Source organism: Ostrea edulis, chromosome 4, assembly GCF_947568905.1.
Source record: "Ostrea edulis chromosome 4, xbOstEdul1.1, whole genome shotgun sequence".
Taxonomy (NCBI): domain Eukaryota; kingdom Metazoa; phylum Mollusca; class Bivalvia; order Ostreida; family Ostreidae; genus Ostrea; species Ostrea edulis.
The window spans coordinates 80,721,571-80,740,467 of record NC_079167.1 but is presented as its reverse complement, the minus strand read 5'-3'; the positions used below and the strand labels follow the sequence as shown (position 1 = coordinate 80,740,467).

At 33.4% G+C, this 18,897-nt stretch overlaps 1 long non-coding RNA gene across 2 annotated transcripts; it reads right to left on the bottom strand.

The window, feature by feature from the left end:
• Window positions 1-3,385: 3,385 nt before the first annotated feature.
• On the bottom strand, window positions 3,386-18,164 carry LOC125665244 (uncharacterized). Of its 2 annotated transcripts, none has more exons than XR_008802692.1 (4): window positions 18,096-18,164; window positions 11,917-12,129; window positions 7,102-7,172; window positions 3,386-5,311 (listed from the first exon to the last, which is right to left on the bottom strand). It is a non-coding gene; the product is annotated as an uncharacterized LOC125665244 (long non-coding RNA). The 2 variants fall into 2 exon arrangements; XR_008802693.1 differs by lacking the exon at window positions 18,096-18,164 and adding an exon at window positions 16,230-16,593.
• Window positions 18,165-18,897: the final 733 nt, after the last annotated feature.

Genomic DNA, 18,897 nt, shown 5'->3' with positions numbered 1-18,897 from the left:
TCCCCCTTTACAGCAAACAGGACTATTCCGGATACTAAAGTAAAGGGGGGGGGGGGTCTTTACTTTGGTATACGGAATAGTCCTGTTCGCTATAATTTACATGTGTTTATTGAAATAAAATCCCAGTCTTTTATGCATTGTTTTACTTCAGTTTATCACAAAATATTATCCGGAAAGTTGGTACCTTTAAAAGAACTATTTTTTTTTTTTTATATATCAGACGATATGGCTTCTCGGCCAGTGCACGAGGTTGTGTTTAGCAATGAATATTTTCATATTTCAATGACCTTCATATCCGAAGAAGAGCCTCGGTTTGAAGTGTCACATTGTAACCTATATATTTGATCATAAGTTATATTAATTAAAGGTATTTGATGCTCTACCAAGGAGTGGATGCAAGGGTTGGAGGACGTGTACCAATCCTCAGAGGCAATGGGTCTAAATAGTCCGGCGTTATGCCTTCAGTGCGCCCATGGTTAAGCCCTGGTGGGGCATGGGATGAGACACCTGGTGTTGTAGCTTATACCCCCTTCAGTAGGTTCATCCTCCGGAAAATCAGCTTTATGTCTAGCCATTTAGTAATTACTTTCAGAGAATTTAGGATAATGGAGGATCCAGATGGATATTTACGTCCTAGGTTGAAAATTTAAAACGTTTCTATTTACCATTTTATTAATCGTCTATCATTGTATGAAAGTCCTTTTAAATTGAGATTAAACTATTTTTTTTTTATGTGTTTGGTATAAAAGTAAGGAAAAACTCCTATTTTTTCCCCCGACATAAATTGTGAAAAAGGTTCATTTATCATTCGACAATATAGTCTTTCATCGAATCACGAATACTGGTTCAATATCCGTTTTTAACATTTTCTATGTCACAGTATAAGTTGGATTTTATAATATGTCCTGTGTTACACAATAATATCAAATAAAAATAAGGTCTGATGAAAAGACGAAGAGTGGATATTGAAAATGTACATATACAGTAAATGTATTCGTCTGCTCATGCATTGTGTCCTTGTACAGAGTACAAGAATAGCTTTTCCCCCAAGCTATTTACCCCCCCCCCCACCCCGAAATTCTGGCTATAAAGCAACCCTACCACATCCACCGGAAACCTGGCTAACTATCAGTATTACCCCTAAATAAATTTGGCTATATAGCAAAATGCATCTTATTAAAAAATGATCCTTCATAAGCGCAATGAGCATTCAATTCAGTAGTTGAACGACTGCCAAAAGAATTTACCCCTTTAATCAATATATCAAAGATATTAATGAAATTGCAACCAACCACGTATGTGTATTGTAGGGAAGTTTCACTACTAGGGCTAGGGGATATAGCCACCCCTCAAAGGGGGTGACTCACTAAACACCATAGCCAGTCTTCCGATGGAAATCCAGACCAATCACGAAGGAGGGAGGCTCACTATTGATAAGTGTGGTGTGGGTGTGGGGGGTCTAACTATATTGCCAGACTCCTCCGGGGGAGGGGGGGTTACTATATATAGCCAATTTTCCGGGGGGAGTCTCATTATATAATACCGGTAATTAATATTAAGCAGATCTAAACAAGGTGTTCAGTCTATGAATCACCAAATCAACGTAAACTCAAATAATTCAAGACATCTTTAAGCATTTGAAAATATCAATTCATTTGATGCGCGCAACAATTCAATTGAAGATCTCTTCAAATAATTAATAATATCTACTATTCTAATTTCTAGCGCGCATTGATTAAATTGTTTATATTGCTCTGATACTTAAAATATAGAAAATCCGTCTTTAACAAAATTGAATTTTCACCTGATACCTACGACACCATATCACATGTGAACACACACCGGAAACTCACTACAGAGTGTATAAACTTGATATATTACATGAAAGTCACTACATTTAGTCTGGCGGTTGATTGAAGGAATTAAAAGGGAACTCAAGTGTTTCAACCACTTCTCAAAAAACAACTTTTTGGGGAATTTATATAAATATCAGAGAGAGAGAGAGAGAGAGAGAGAGAGAGGCTGTCTAGTGTTTTGTCAGTTGAACTAAAATATACTCTTCTGTAACAGAAATTAATGTTAAAAAGATTTGAAAAAGGTTTTCAGTCTAAGAAGCTAAATTCAAGAGAAGTTTAATTATTTGAAGATATCATCAATTCATTTGATGCTTGCAACAATTCAATGAAACATGTTCAGATAATTACTAAAATCTACAATTCTGAATTATTGCGCGCATTGATTGAATTCTTTATAGCATTGAATACTTTGATGAGTTGATTAGGCTATAGTTGAATTGTTGTTCTCTTCAAATGAATTACTGATATCAACAATTGAATTGATGCCCTCCACAATTTAATTAAAAAAAAGCTTTAATTCAATTACTAGCGCTTCAATTCAATTACTGTGTGTAATAATTTAATTATTGCTCTCTTCAATTGAATTGATATTTATTCAATTGATGCATGCAATACTTCTTCTAGATACAACAACTATCTAATTAGATCTGTCTTGAATTCATTATATTAATTGAAGTGTTTCTCTCTATATAAGAGTTGATGTGCTCATTAATTTCTTGTACAAAAATCGTTGTAAATAATTAAGATATTTTCAATTGAATTAAAGAGATTATTAAATCAATTATACGGAGCTCAAAATCACATGCCGCGCTGAAGTATTGCAGTCATCAGTTAAATAAATGCGCGCAGCAAACCCATTATTGCTCTCATACATTGAATTGATGGGCAGCGCGCATTATTTAATATATGGGCGCAATAATTGATGTGAACACCTAATCAATTGATGAGAACAATGATTGATTTGATGCGCACGTCAATTGATTATTACGGGTAATAATTGAACTGATCTTTTTATCTGAGTTTTTGTTAATTTGACGCTCCTTATCAGTCACACTTGTAATATAACCAATGTTGCATTCAAAGGCGTCTGTATCCTGGATGTCCTTTATGTCGAAATACGACACCAAAGGCCATTTAAAGGTGACCATACAGGAAATATTCCTGGTTATATGACAGTGTACTACAGTGCTTTAAAGATCTTTTTTTTTAAATATCTGAATACAGACACTGCTCAAGTCACAGGAAGAACTTGTACCAAGGACTTTTAAAAATACTGTGTGTCCCTGCATCCATCATGAATCTGATCGTTCAGAGTTCAGGATTTTTCTTTCGTACTACTCTTTCAGCAATCTATCAAGAGATACTGAATTTATAAGACTCTATTAAATTGTCTTGATTTTTCATTAGTATTTGAGAAGACACTGAGTAAAAATACTCCTAATCCAATTTGTCACTTGCGAAGTCCAAACCTAATGAAAACTACACCAATTTTAAGACTTCTTTAAAGCAAAGTACAATCAACTGCAAAATATAGGTGTACATATTTATTTCATAAGCATACAAAGCTGATCAATTTAGCTCAAAAAACCTCATATGATGTAAATAAAGCTACTCTTTAGTCTTAAAACAGCAGACACTTAATGTTCATTCATATTTGAAATTTGAGTTAGCTATCAAACTTGAAATATCTATTGAATATAAATGAAAACAAGTTACAAGTAAGAGCATGGTACTATCAATTACATTATAAGTACATTAGTGTTAAACTGCAATTAGTTTTAGTTAAATACTGTTATATTATCTTAGTATATTCATTCAGTCTTTCAATCGCACATGAATATAAGGCCTTGGAATACCATTAAACTTTTTGTTCAATTCAAGATATAGATGGAGAATTATTTCATGTGTACTGCTGTTGATTATATATTTATCAATTTTGAATGAACCAATGTATGGTGTACAATGAATGACAAATGCTGATAATACATCTTGTATATAAAACTAGTATCAAAACCATTTACAAGAAAGATTTAAGAAACATATATGCCCTCCATATTACAATATTGAAAATGATCATTTAGAATGTCTGTAGCAAAAGTTACAATGTATCTATTAGTCAGAGGCAACCATTATATGTGATCTCTAAAGGTACTGAGCAGATATTTTCAAATAACCAGTTATTTGAGTCCTGACCTTTGACCTTGAGAGTTTAAAACCAATGGGAGCCATCTATTCTTTAGGCGGCACCAGACTACCAAGTTTGATGTTTGTCAAACAAGGGTTCTCAAGATACTGAATGGACAAAATCTGATGTCCAGAGTAGTTTGACCATTGACCTTAAAATGAATACTAGATATCTACACTTATGATGTGTCAGTGTACCAAGTTTGATGTCTGTCAAGAAACGCAAACTCAAGATATTGTGTAGACAATACCTATGTCCGTAGCATTTTGACCATTGACCTTGTGACTTCAAAATCAAATGGAGTCATCTACTCCTTAGGTAGAACAAGTGTACCTGATTTGATATCTGTCAAGCAAAGAGTCCTCAATATATTGAGCAGACAATATCTTGTCATGTCCAGTTTGACCCTTGACCTTGTGACCTCAAAATCCATGGGGTATCTAATTCTTAAGGAAAATTAGTGAACCAAGTTTGATGTCTGTCAAGCGAATGGTTCTCAAATATTGAACAGACGGTATCTTACTATGTCCAATTTTACCTTCAACCTTGGGATCTGGAAATCAGTAGGGGTCATCTACTCTCTAGGGGCAACCGCTGTACCAAGTTTAGTAACTGTCAGGTAAAGGGTTGGTTCTTTAAATATTCAGTGGACAATATTTTATTATGTACAGTTTGACCTTTGTCCTTGTGACTTCAAAATGAATATGGGACATTATGGGACATATACTTCTTAAAGGAAACCATCTACTTCTTAAAAGAAACCACCTACTTCTTAAAAGAAACCAGTATACCGAGTTTGATGTCTGTCAGGAAAGCGTTCTCAAGATATTGAACAGACAATATCTTACTGTGTCCAGTTTGACCCTTGACCCTGTGACCTGTAAATTAATATGGTTCATTCACTATCTAGGGGCAATCATTGTACCAAGTTTGGAAACAGTCAAGCAAAAGAATTCATTAGATATTGAGCAGACAAGATTTGCTCTACAGACCGAATTAGTCATGTAAAACAATATATACGTCCCCTCTCGTTCAAATGGAGGGGGCATAAAAATTGGATTAACTCTTTGTAACACCTCTGCCAGGAAGTAATTTTTTTTAACAGCAAACTTTCCACGACACCATGTTAAACTGGACAGCGATTTCTCCTTCCAAATGGATTTTAGACAGTCAACCTGAGCCAGAGTTTTTCCTAGTTTGATGAAAGTCTCAAATTGTCTTTACAAAGCTGCCTTTTCTGCAGTGGTCCAAGTGTGGCACTGAACATTGGCTGTAATAAAGAATGGACAGTACATATCACTTGAAACAGTTGTACAACAGTTTCTTGAAAGATTGTCCAACTCATTTTCTCTATCATTTACCATAACTTAAAGTAAATGATTTCAAATCATTAATATATTTTTTAAATGTTCTATCCTAAACCTTTATTAAACTACCAATAGATATTTAATATAAAATAAGAATATTGATAAAACTGATGTATGCTCCCCAAAATACATCTCACCTGAATGAACTATTTCAAATAACAAATGATTCACACAATGCTCAATAAATGTTGATATATTGTTGGAATGAAGGTTTCTTTATCATATATAAGGTATATGTTGAGTGATGTTGACCTTTACAAAATGACCTTGAGTGACCTTTGTCTGAAAGCCATTTGCCTATTACCTATCTGCACGATTTATGATCCATACTTGTTTAAAAACTAATGAAATAAGGCACTTTTCCTTATATATAAGGTGTATATTCTGAGTGAGCCTGACCTTCCCAAAATGACATTGGTCCAAAAGTCTGGTCATGAGTAAACTTTGAGTAGAGTAACAGAAAAATATGACTGTCCAAAATCCCAGCATTAAATTGGTGCAGCCTAAAGAACATTTGACTTTTGAGTCATGTGATCATGACCCTCTACAAATAACCTGGGCATAAGGTTTATGACATACTTCTTGGCTATAAGCAGCCTCTGTGTCAAGTATGACTTCTCCATGCACCTCTAACTTAGAATATTAACATTCCTAAGACTTCATAATCTGAAACTCCTAAACTGTGCCCCTAAACTTCTCTGAATGACTTGTGTTCAGGGTCATGACATTTCTTTGATCATATTTTAATTAATCTTGTATAATTTTCTGAAGTTATTTCATAATAAAATTACATTATAGAGAAGAATTTTGCATTGCACACCCAGAAACCTTGACCTAGCTTGTCCAAATGATTATCATCTGATGCTGGTTGTTGCACATTCTTTGAACACAAGCAACCTCTGCACCTAGTATATTATTCTCCTGTTTATCTCATCTTGCAATTTATGGCAAGGACAAACAAGATGTGTTTGTGAAACACAAATGCACCCGATAATGGCCAAGGTCAAAAGGACAAATATCTTGGTACCAGTAGAAAGATCTTGTCACAAGAAATGTTCATGTACAATATGAAAGCTCTAATATTTACCATTTAGAAGTTATGACCAATGTCAATTTTTTCTCAAAAAGTAGGTCAAATGTCAAGGTCAAAAGGTTTAGTACCCACGGAAAGGTCTTGTCATAAGGAATACTCATGTGAAATATCAAAGCTCTAGCTCTTACTGTTCAAAGGTTATTAGCAAGGTTAAAGTTTCAGACAGAATGACAGACAGGACAAAAACAATATCCCCCCCCCCCCCGATCTTTGATCTAGGGGGCATAAAAATATCTGTAATCTTGTCCAAATGACCCTCTGCTAAGGTCAGGACATACCCTTAAGTTAAAGCAAACAAGGCTCAAAATTTTTCTAATTTCAAAGAAACAACAAAATGATCTAAATTAAGTAAACTTTGTCCAATCATTATGAAAACCCTAGGTGCAGATTTTTATATGTCTTTATGATTTGAGAGAGTGTACACATTTTAAGAAAATTCCACTAGCTAGTCTCCTAAAATGAGTACAGCCAAAATTATGCCTACAGACAAATCGACAGACAGACAGACCAACAGACAGACATGGCGATTCTAATATACCCTCCTAAACTTCATTTGCTTGGGAATAACAAAATATAATACAAATTATGACATACAAATACCTCGCTTTTTTCTTCCCGACTTCCTAGATGAGCTTGGGGGCCTCAGTATCTGCATTCCCTCTGAATATAGTCTACAACATTGAAGAGATAAAGCTTTAAAATGTTTGTACTGCTGTAAGTTACTATTAACAAAATGTAAATGAACTTTAAATATGTAATATACATATCGCGTTTTCCAAACACATAAACAAGTTACTTCCACCCTGTGTATGTGGGGACTCGGGCAAGTGTTGATGTCTCTATTTGAGTGAAATCCAATAACAAGAATATTAGTAATTGCTTCCCCAAACTGCATCTAACCAATGAAGTTGAACTACTTCATGTAACAAATGACTTGCACAATGATATATAACTTTTGAAATAAAGGTTCTTTTCTATATAAGGTACATGTTGAGTGACCTTGATCTTTCCAAAATGATCTTTAGTGACCTAATCATTTGAAATTTATTAAGTTGCCTATTTAACTTATCTGTGTAATATATGGTCAATACCTATTCAAAAACTTTTTCCTTGTTAAATATAACCTTATTTTATTACCAAACATTTTGTCTTCACGCCGCACAACACAGTACACGTTAACATTATTTCACATTAGGAAATACTGGTCCAATCATTTTAAATATTGAATGTTTTTAAATCTTCTTTTTTTTAAATGCATTCATTATTTCTAAGTTACATTTTAATTTCTGAGGTGCAGGGTGGTGAGTAGGAATGTTATTTTTGAAATCATCACAATTAAATCATATCAAGATTGTGAAACTAAATTCAACATGCTTTAAACCAAATTTCAATGTGTTGATTGAGAGACAAAAGATTTTTGAAATCCAAATATAAACTTTGAATATTTTAGAAAGAGATAACAATGTTAAAAAGTTCTTGGATATCAACATGGTTGGTTACTACAGGCTTCTCAAAAGAATTGATCACTTTGTATTGACATTGAAACTCACTTAACAGTTTAAGTGTGTGAAAAATCTGTATTGACAATGAAACTCACTACATGTGTGTGATAAATCTGTATTGACATTGAAACTCACTACATGTGTGTGATAAATCTGTATTAACATTGAAACTCAATATATGTGTGTGATAAATCTGTATTGACATTGAAACTCAATATATGTGTGTGATAAATATGTATTGACATTGAAACTCACATGTGTGTGATAAATCTGTATTGACATTGAAACTCACTACATGTGTGTGGTAAATCTGTACTGGCATTGAAACTCACTACATGTGTATTGATCTGTACTGACATTGAAACTCACTACATGTGTGTGATGTGTACTGGCATTTAAACTCACTACACGCATGTGATAAATGCGTACTGGCACTGAAACTCATTACATGTGTGCAAATGTGTACTGGCACTGAAACTCACTGCATGTGTGTGATAAATATATATTGACATAAAACTCACTGCATATATCAGATGTGTTCTAACATTGAAACTTGCTACATGTGTGATAAATGCATATGTATATTGGCATGATATCACGTGTGCATTGCATGTGTGTGATAAATGGAATCCTTCATTCGTATGAATGGGAGATAGGGAAATTCCACCGAGGGGACAAGATTTGCAGTCTAGGACGAGACTTTGCTGAGTCTTAAGCAGTGAACCTTGTTCCAGAGGTGGAATTTCCCTATCCCACATGAGCAAATAATAAAGTGTTATTTTTCTCACATTTTATCAGTTCAGTATTTTAATTCAAGAGCTTTGAGAAAATTCAAAATTATTGAAATCCTTCTTTGAATATATGCAAAAATTAATTACACAGTATGAAGATCTCAGCATACCTGAAAATGGTTTACAATATAAGTGTAAAGTACAAAACCCAAGGTTGTCCATAAAAAAGCTATACATAATATATATCAAATTGAAATTTGAAGAAAACAATACAAACTATTTTTCTTTATCGTGTAATGTAAATCAGAAAATATATGACATACATATGTACATCACAAGCAAAGATATGTCTTAGCAGCGTAAGACAGAAAAATCTTGTATGGCTGTCTCACATGGGTTGAGTTGGTCTCACACTAGTGATTATGTGAGAAAGATGTATATTGCCTTATACTGGCATGAGACTCACTATTAATATATAATCAATTGAAATAGAGTCTGTATATTGATGAAGCAAACTAAAGGCCAATTTCATTTGTCCAAAACTGGTGTACACTGCATTGCATACGTTATAAAACTGGTGTAAAACAACGCATTGAAAAATAAAATAAACTGTCGAAAACAAAAATATGGCAGAACATGTTATTTTCATTCTTGCCACTTTTATAATATATTCAAATCATCCAAATCCTTGACATAATTCACAAAGATCCCATAAAAGCATGAACATGATACATGCATGCAAACTATATAAACGGTAAAGCTGTTATGCATGAATTCTCATATTTTCAGTTGATGTTAATTTGTTAATCACCTCATATACCCTGACAAACTAGACAGTGATTCCTTATATTTATGTTCCCAGAACTTAGGGTATACTCTGTTCTCAATAACTATACAAGAGATCCTTTATATGCAATCTTTTTAAGATGATTGTACGTACATGTATATCATTTGGATGTGCAGAAAGATAGTATTTTAGTCTGAATGTGCATGCATTGGATTTTGGTACACTAACTTGGGAATCAGTCTAAATTTTTTTTTGTTCTTTGAGATTGTTTAATATTCATATTGTAGGCATTTATTAATTAAGACTTGTAATTTTTAAGATTTTTATTTTTAAGATATTTTTAAGATATTTATTAACTGATCTGCATGTTCAAAATGACCAATCTGCACATGCATGCAAAATTTCATTTTGATTGGATTTAATACTAAAATGTCTGTAACTTTCTTATGAATAAAGTGAATGAGTTGATATCACAGCATAGTAGATAGTATGTGTATCTATATAGATTGGTGTAATACAAAAATGCCAACACTCAGTATATGCATATCCTGTCTTTTGAAGATTCTATATTTTTTCTATATTTCAAGGACCATAATGTTTATGTTTTTCATTAAATTCTTCTGAAGTTGAGGATTTTAGTATGTCTTGGCACTTACAAATTGGTATGGTTAAAATTACTAGCCAGCATGTGCATGCACAATTGTGCTAAATTTTGATTAGACAATTTCAAAATCTCCACAGCTTTCTTATATATGATGCAAACATGAAATTCAAACTAATTATGCTAATCATATGTACATGATACAAATACCTGTTGGATGACATCAACAGAATTACAGATTGACATATGCACATAACGTGCATTGCTTTCTTTCATTTTTTGGTACTGAAATGACCACAACTTTCTTATTAAAGGGTAATTAAATTAAAATGATTTTTTGCTGTTGATTTACAATATGAATACCTACACATGCACACGTCAAGCATTTCATTCTGATTAGTTGCATACGTAATATTTAGATAACTGGTAAATCTCTTATGAATGAGAAAAATGGAATTATATTGACATATTCCAGGTACATACTATAAAAACTTAGAACGTAAGATTATGATTAGTTGTGCAGAAGCACAATGACATAATTTCTTAAATGGGGGGATGTTTGCTTAAACTACTCTCACACATCCTAACTGAAGAGCAACTTGAACTGACCAATGCAAGTCTGTCTTCCATTCTGAGTGATTGATGAAAAGTTCCTGTGGTTTTAAAAACGATAGAAAATGCATTGTTCCTTCAAATATATTGTTGGTGCGAACAGATATTCTAAGTATTTTTACAAACTATGGTCTTTCTCTGATCGATTGAGAGGGGTCGTAAAATCTTATGTCAGTAAAATAAAGGAGACATAATAGAAATTTGAAGGAGTGATTATTGGGATACCAGATCCCCCCCCCCCCCCCCCCCCCCCCCATGTAAATATAGAAGAGAGAGGGTTAATTTGTGATGAGCCACTGTGATGAAATCTCCAAATGTTTTAGATATACATATACAACAATATAAGATAAACAACTTTGTATTCAATATTTGTATTCACCTGAGGATGGATGTTAAAATCCAGAAAGCACTAGCGATTTGAATATATTTTGGAACTGCATATATTCCTGCTTTTTTATTTAATTATTTTGACTGTGTGATATCAACTCTTTCTATTTGGATTATATATATATATATATATATATATATATATATAAATTGATGATCAGATGGAGTTCAATCACATAACATTTATTTCTCTACAGGCTGTTTCGTAAGGGGATGGTTTCCCCTCACTCGTCGGGAAAAAAATGACATCTAACGAAAAACATCCGCATGGCTGAGAATATGTTACACAGAAACATACTGGATAGTTGCTAAGCATGATTACACACAGGATTGAGTAAATAGAAATATATATATATATAGATAGAGAGAGAGAGAGAGAGAGAGAGAGAGAGAGAGAGAGAGAGAATTAAATACACACTAAGTCTTAAGGTTCAAGCCACATAATGCTGTAAATTGTAGGTGGAGGACCTCTGGATAGTGAGTACATGCTGCATAGCTGTTCCCTATGACCCCCACCAATGATACATTGCCTGATAATTCATTTAAAAATGTTAAAGGAAAGAAATTCCAATCTTGTTTTTGATATTGCACTTTCTTCTCATTTATTTTGATAAAAGGGGTGCTTAGTTTATTAAATTCCTGAAAAAAAGCAATCGATAGAAAAATGCTGGTTAAATTTCGAATTGGAGCCTAGTAGGAAAAGAATACAGTACCTAAAATTTCTTGTGGTTAAAAAGTTAATTTCGATCTCATGGTGACATGGATGATTATTTATATGAATAATTTGTAACATACTTGACTCCAAGGAGGTTAGGTTCTTCATAATGATATCCCAGCTAGTTCCTCTCTTCTTTCTATGTCTCTACTGGCATTTTGAGACACATAGTTTTTGGGTGGTTTTCCACTCCTATTACAAGCTTCCTTAAACAGCACCTGGGTAGCCACTTTCAGAATCATTTACATGGTTCCCTGCATGTTACATCTGTATCTCATAATCTGTTGCGTCAACTATGAAAAAGAAACTTGACATTAAAATCAAATGCAAAGAATCTAATGAAACATTAGCTTGCATATACACATGTATTTATATTATTTTTCAATCTAACATTGCATGGTGACACATATGATTAACATATATAACATGGAAATATTTCCTAAACATGGATTATTAAAGTACAAATACATGTATGCATATTTAAGAAATAAGTTTAATTTTTTAAAGTATTTAAGGGCATGAACTGCTGGGTACCTGTAAAGTGCGAAACGAAATCGAAACGAAACGAAATCCGCCGAAACGAAACGAAATCTACCGAAACGAAACAGATTGTATAACCGATCTCTTTTAATTATATCAGTTAAGCCGAAGGCCTACATCAAAGGGGAGGCGAATTTTATTGATATGTGGTAACTTTCACAGGGGCCTAAGATGCCATTTTTAATTATTATAATTAAAAGAGTTTGGTTATACAATTTGTTTCATTTCGCTTAGGTAGGTTTCGTTTCGTTTCGGTGGGTTTCGTTTCCTTTCGACATATTTCGTTTCGTTGGATTTCGTTTCGTTTCGGTATATTTCGTTTCGTTTCGCACTTTACAGGTACCCTGAACTGCTGCGCTTTACGCCAGCATACTTCATGAAGAGTGTTGGTGCTTCATGAAAAGTATGGTGCATGTTTATGCCCTCTGACATGTAAATAAACATCATGATCTGAATTTTTAACATATTATGAACACTCAACTTAATATATTTAGTGGTACCAGACTACTATACATAAATGTAAGCTTAAATATTCTTGTATGTGTTGCTCTATTTCTACTGAATAGAAGTAGAATAGTATTCTTACTAGGCCTACTATATAATTGATACCAATAGAATTCGAATGCTGGACAACTCGCCCCCAAGACAACTCGCCCCCTCTTAGGACAACTCGCCCTCTCTCAGGACAAGTCGCCCCCTTCTCTTGAGACACTCGCCCCCCAGGGTTTGACATTAACTTTTTGGGGCACTAGACCAATCGGGCTACTTAAAATGATTTTTGCTAGACCTGACCTTACATCCACTAGCCCTGACCAACGTTCCAGAATTTTTTTTTATAAGATTCTCCATATCTAAATACATGTACTTAATTTAAATGAAAAACGTTAAGTTTGAACTAAAATGCATTTAATTGTCTCAAAAAAATCTTTAATCTCGTCATTCAATTTGATGCTTTTACTTTCAACCCTATTTTCAGTTTCATTAAATTTTTACCGGCACGGAAATTCTTTAATCCATTTAGAATAAATTGACCTCAATATTTTTTTTTAAATTTCTATTTCATAAGCCCTAGCTGCTTTGTTTCTTCCCAACGTTTTCCTTTTTTTTTCTTTCTTGAGACATCTTTTGCTTTCATTGAGGACGAGATTTCATATTTGATTATATAGACATTCCCGCACATATGTTTAATAAACACTTTCTTATATTCAATTCAAATGAACTGTTTTGGTGTTTTTTTTAATGAAAGTGAATTCAATAATTCTATTTAACCAAAACATAACTTTACACACATTAACAATGTGTAGATGTCGTAGAACATCACTTACGACCGCGACTTATTAGAACTAAAGATAGAGATTATGTCATCATGCGGTTCATTAAATTGCTCGCAAACTCTTTACAGTTATTTTTTTATGAATAAAATATTTTATGATTTAAAGTAAAGTTTCTTAAATTTGTTCATATTTTTAACACGACCAGTCGGACTAGTAAATAAACATTTTACCCAACCAGACCTATCATTTAGTAGTCTCGGTCGGTCGGGCGTACCTTAGTGTCAAACCCTGCCCCCAATATTATATATAAATATATTATCACATTTTATTTTTATTTTGTGTGTGTTATTTACACTTTTAACATTTATCAATGATGAAGCATGTAAAACTCTAGTAAACTCGCTAGTTACATCCAGATTAGATTACGGAAATGCATTGCTTTATGGTGTTCATTCTAAACACACCAGCAAACTTCAGAGGGCACAAAACACAGCTGCAAGATTAATAACACGCTAAAAAAAATCCGACCATATTACTCCTGTTCTAATAGATCTTCACTGGTTCCCAGTTGAGTACAGAATTCAATATAAGATACTTCCTTCATACTTTCAAATCTCCCAACAACCTATCTCCAGTTTACATAAAGGATATCTTTACAGTTTACAATCCCACACGATCACTAAGATCCGAATCTCTGCATCTTCTCCAGGTACCTCGGACACGTACGAAAACATATGGGGATCGACGTTTGGACAAAGCTGCATCGAGTCTCTGGAATTCTCTGCCTTTTAAACTCAGACAATGTACTTCATTGTCTAATTTTAAAGTGGACCTCAGAATGCATCTCTTTAAATTAGCTTTTAATTTGTGATTATTTTTATATACTTAGTGCTCTTACATACAGCTCTTACAGTGCTGTTAACAAAAAACAAACACCCCCCCCCCCCAAAAAAAAAACCCCTGCTGTTTGTTATTATGCCTATGTCCTTGTTATGTATTTAATTATTCCTAAGGGTTGTTTTAAATTGTTTCATATGTTATTATGGTAATCATATCATATCGCTATATATTATTAATAATATTTATGCATTTTAATTCTGACACTATGAATATTTTATTCACATGTATGTGCACATCGATTTTATATTATCTTTTCTTTCACATTTGTAAAGCGCTTTAGAGAACTAATGTTGATAGGGCGCTATATAAATCTTTTAATTACAATTACAATTATAAAGATACGTCTTTTTCTTTCATACTTTAACACGAATGGTAAATTCTAATAGAATTATACATATATTTAATTATTGCATTTCAGAAAAAGTTATATTTTTCATAAATCAATTGGCAAGGAAAATTATATTTACTGATCTTCAGGTAATTGATTAAATGTCTCTAATACTGAGAAAATTTTGAGGGTGTGGGTGTTTCTTTTATCGATATAGTATACATAAGTGTAAAGGTGAAGCATGAATATTCTGACACATGTAATTATCTTTTAATGCATTTCTCAACTAATACCCGTTGAAAAATAAAATTCCCATTTTAGAAATTTTATAACGGCTTTGCTTTACTGATTCTTTTTACGCAGTGTGATTCTTTTTACGCGGTGATTTCAAAGTGTAAAGAACTCTGATGATGAGTAACTCATAACGTTTGAAGTAAATTTATAACAGCTTGGGGGAAATGAAACAATTAGATTTAACAACAGACGCAGATTATTGATAATTATACTACGTCAGCTGTAGACCAAGCTAATACTCTCCCTATACCAAACGCTAACTTGTTTCCGCTGAAATTATATATTTTACATGTACATAAAAGTGATGATGAATTTACTGAACCCAAACACTGGATTTCCACTAAAATCATTCGTCTTGCATAAAAAGACATGAAGTTCGGTGTTAATGTGAACACGTCTTATTGTCTGTGATGTATATACTATCTATAAGAAATTCATTAATTTTTGGTAATACACCTCTTGGATTTAGACCAAAAATAATAATTGTAAACATGTATGATATGTAGGAGCGAATTATCTCAAGAGAGGGGGCGAGTTGTCCTGAAGAGGGGGCGAGTTGTCTTGAGGGCGGGTTGTCTTAGGGGCGAGTTGTCCCGATGAGGGGGTGAGTTGTCTTGAGGGCGAGTTGTCTTGGGGGCGAGTTGTCCTGATACCTAGAATTCATATACACACTATGGCAAAAATATTACAATGTAGGTTCATTGTTAATATTATTAAAATATCATACATACATGTATATCATACTATTTTACCACTACCCCTACAACAGACATGGGCAATATTCATTATACTGCACAGGTATTTTAATCAATAAATATATATAAATAAATAAAAGGAAAAAACTCTATCTCTATAAATAGATGATAAATACACTATATATCTATCTATATGCATCCCCCCTCCCATTTTTCTATTTGTATCCATTTACAGATTAACAGCTGATTAAAAATTCAGATACCTGTAAATACTGGTAAACAGACAGACAGACAATGGTAATACATGTATATGCAGCACTGACTGATGTCTATAAACAATGATATCCTCATTTTATACTTACTAATACATAACTTTAAACACAGCACTAAGAAAATAATCTGACCCCTTTTTTTTCTTCTTCAGTCGGTCTACGGCACGAGAAAAATAATCTCCAAGTGCTGACAAATTCAAAAACTTCTGAATTTTTAACAATACTATTTTACATTTGTAAATGGTGCAAAATACAGATAATATTTTGAAACATAGGCTACACAAAATTGATTTACATAACTTCATTTATTTGAGAGTGTGAAATAACAAGAGTGTGAAGATTAAAACACTGTTACGTAATCGTTAGAGATGTCTATGAAACTCACGATAACATGTACCCAGTTCGAATCTCGTAATGGATTTATTATTTTTTTTTTCAATTTTATTTTTAGAAATACATATAAATAGTATCAGATTTCTTACAATTGAATAAGTAAAAAAATAAACAAAGATAAAAAATGTCATTTCTGCAACTTTATATGAAATTTACAAAAAGCCCTGGGGATCTTCCCCACTCGATTGAACAGTCTGTACATGTTCTGGTGCCGGTGTTGCGGTGATCGCTGTCGCTAGTGTTCAGGGTCGCTCTAAAAATAGCGGTAGCCCTTGACCGAAACCCCTTTATTTTTTTTAATGTAAGTTACACCGATTTGGCAACACTCTGAGAGAGAGAGAGAGAGAAATTCGGATCTGCTCTTGCCTTTTCATAAATTCAGTGAACTAGATTGGAGTTTCCATTTACTTAAAAAGTATATCTTCTTAACAGGACAAACATTGATAATTTAACATGAATTTGGTCTGGTATGAAAACACTGGATCTAGCTGCATGCACAAATGGGGATGGGGTTGGAGAGAAGAAAGGGGGGGGGGGACTTCATTTTGGGACAAATTACTTTATTTTTCATTCTATTCATATTGATGAGAGACACTTGAACCGCACATACTTTAAATGTCCTTGTCCCATTTGATTTCAACACCCTTTATTTGGAAATTTCTTTCAACGCCTATAAATCAACATATTATATAAAGTTGTTTATAGCCATGGCGTAAAGTCAACCATCAGATAAATTAACCCAAAATCTTTGCAACTGGTCGATGTTGGAACAAAATGAAATCTAAACAATTTCTTAAAATAAGGTAAACAATATTTTCCCCAAGAACTTGTTTAACCGCGCTTGACCACACCTTCCTTATTAAGGGGAAAGAGGCTGGAGCTATCCACCGGTTACCAGTTAATAATATCCAAAAATAGTGGTAATAAAGACCCAATTTTTTGGAGCTATGTACTTGTTTAATTTTCTTTGATATTGTCGCTTTGAAACGGGGTTTATATCTTTGAAAATATTGAAAATATTTTGCCAAGCTAAGATAGAATATTCTAAAGAGGAAATTCCAGTTGTTCGTCAGTTTGTTATATATCAATGTTATACATTAAGATACGCATATTCATCAAAGAATGACAAATATACTGTGTATAATAATTCAATTCTCATTTAATATTTAGAGAATTGTTGCTTTTAACGATGTTCATATGTCTAAAAAAAAACGTGTACACCGATATTGTATTGAAGAGGAAATTCTAACTATTCCTTGATTCTGTATTTGTAAAACATTTTGTCAAATCAATGATAAACCGAAATACTGAAGATAATCATGATGATATAAAACAAACACAAAAACATACAGAAAATGAAAACCATTGAACTATTTAAGCTTACACGCATCTAATTGTATCTTAGTCGTGTCAAAGGTCAACTTACTTTTTCTCACCATTACTGCAGAATAACGATACATCACATACCCCAATGTATTCAAACTAAACGGACGGGAACAAAAATATCAATTTTAAATCATTAATTGACTACTTATATTCAATTAAATAAACAAAAACACTTACATTTGCATTGTCATCCACTCGACCTCGTTTCCTTAGGAAGTTGAATTGCGCATGCGCGAGAATGTGGCAAGGATGCAAAGTGTGTAAGCACCCCATTATGGCTCGGTGTTGTGTGTAACAAAAGTCGTGTGTAACCCGGAAACTCACACTATACAAAATTTTGTATTTTCTGGGTAAAACACGATGAAAAATTCCGATTTCAAGGGGTCTCCAAACCTACGACACACTTTTGTGTCGTAGGTTCTGAAAATGTCGTAGGTTGCTCGTGTGTAACCTTATACGTGTCGTAAGTGTCGGCATAGTGCGCGAACACACACACACACACACACACACATTTATTTTTTTTTTCCATTAGAATTTATCATAGGCGTCTGGGTCAAGGATATTGCACTATAATCTATATGTAAACAATGGAGGAAATTCGACCCTCTAAATCCGCCACTGGGTATATAGTGTTATTTGTACTCGCGTATGTTTTTGCTTGTTGATCGATAAATTTCAACATTCATCATATTTAGGTTTTAAGGGGTAAAAACTTGGTGAATTTAGTGTTTTGTCATACATTGGACTTTTGGTCTCGCCCCTAATGCCATGTGAATTTATAAGGGGGGGGGGGGGGGGGCGCCAGCTGCGCCCCCTCTAAATCCGTCACTGGGTATACAGTGTTATTTGTACTCACGTATGTTTTTGCTTGTTAATCGATAAGTTTCAACATTCACCATATTTAGGTTTTAAGGGGTGGGTTAGGGTCTTGGTAAAAACTTGGTGAATTTAGTTTTTTGTCATACATTGGACTTTTGGT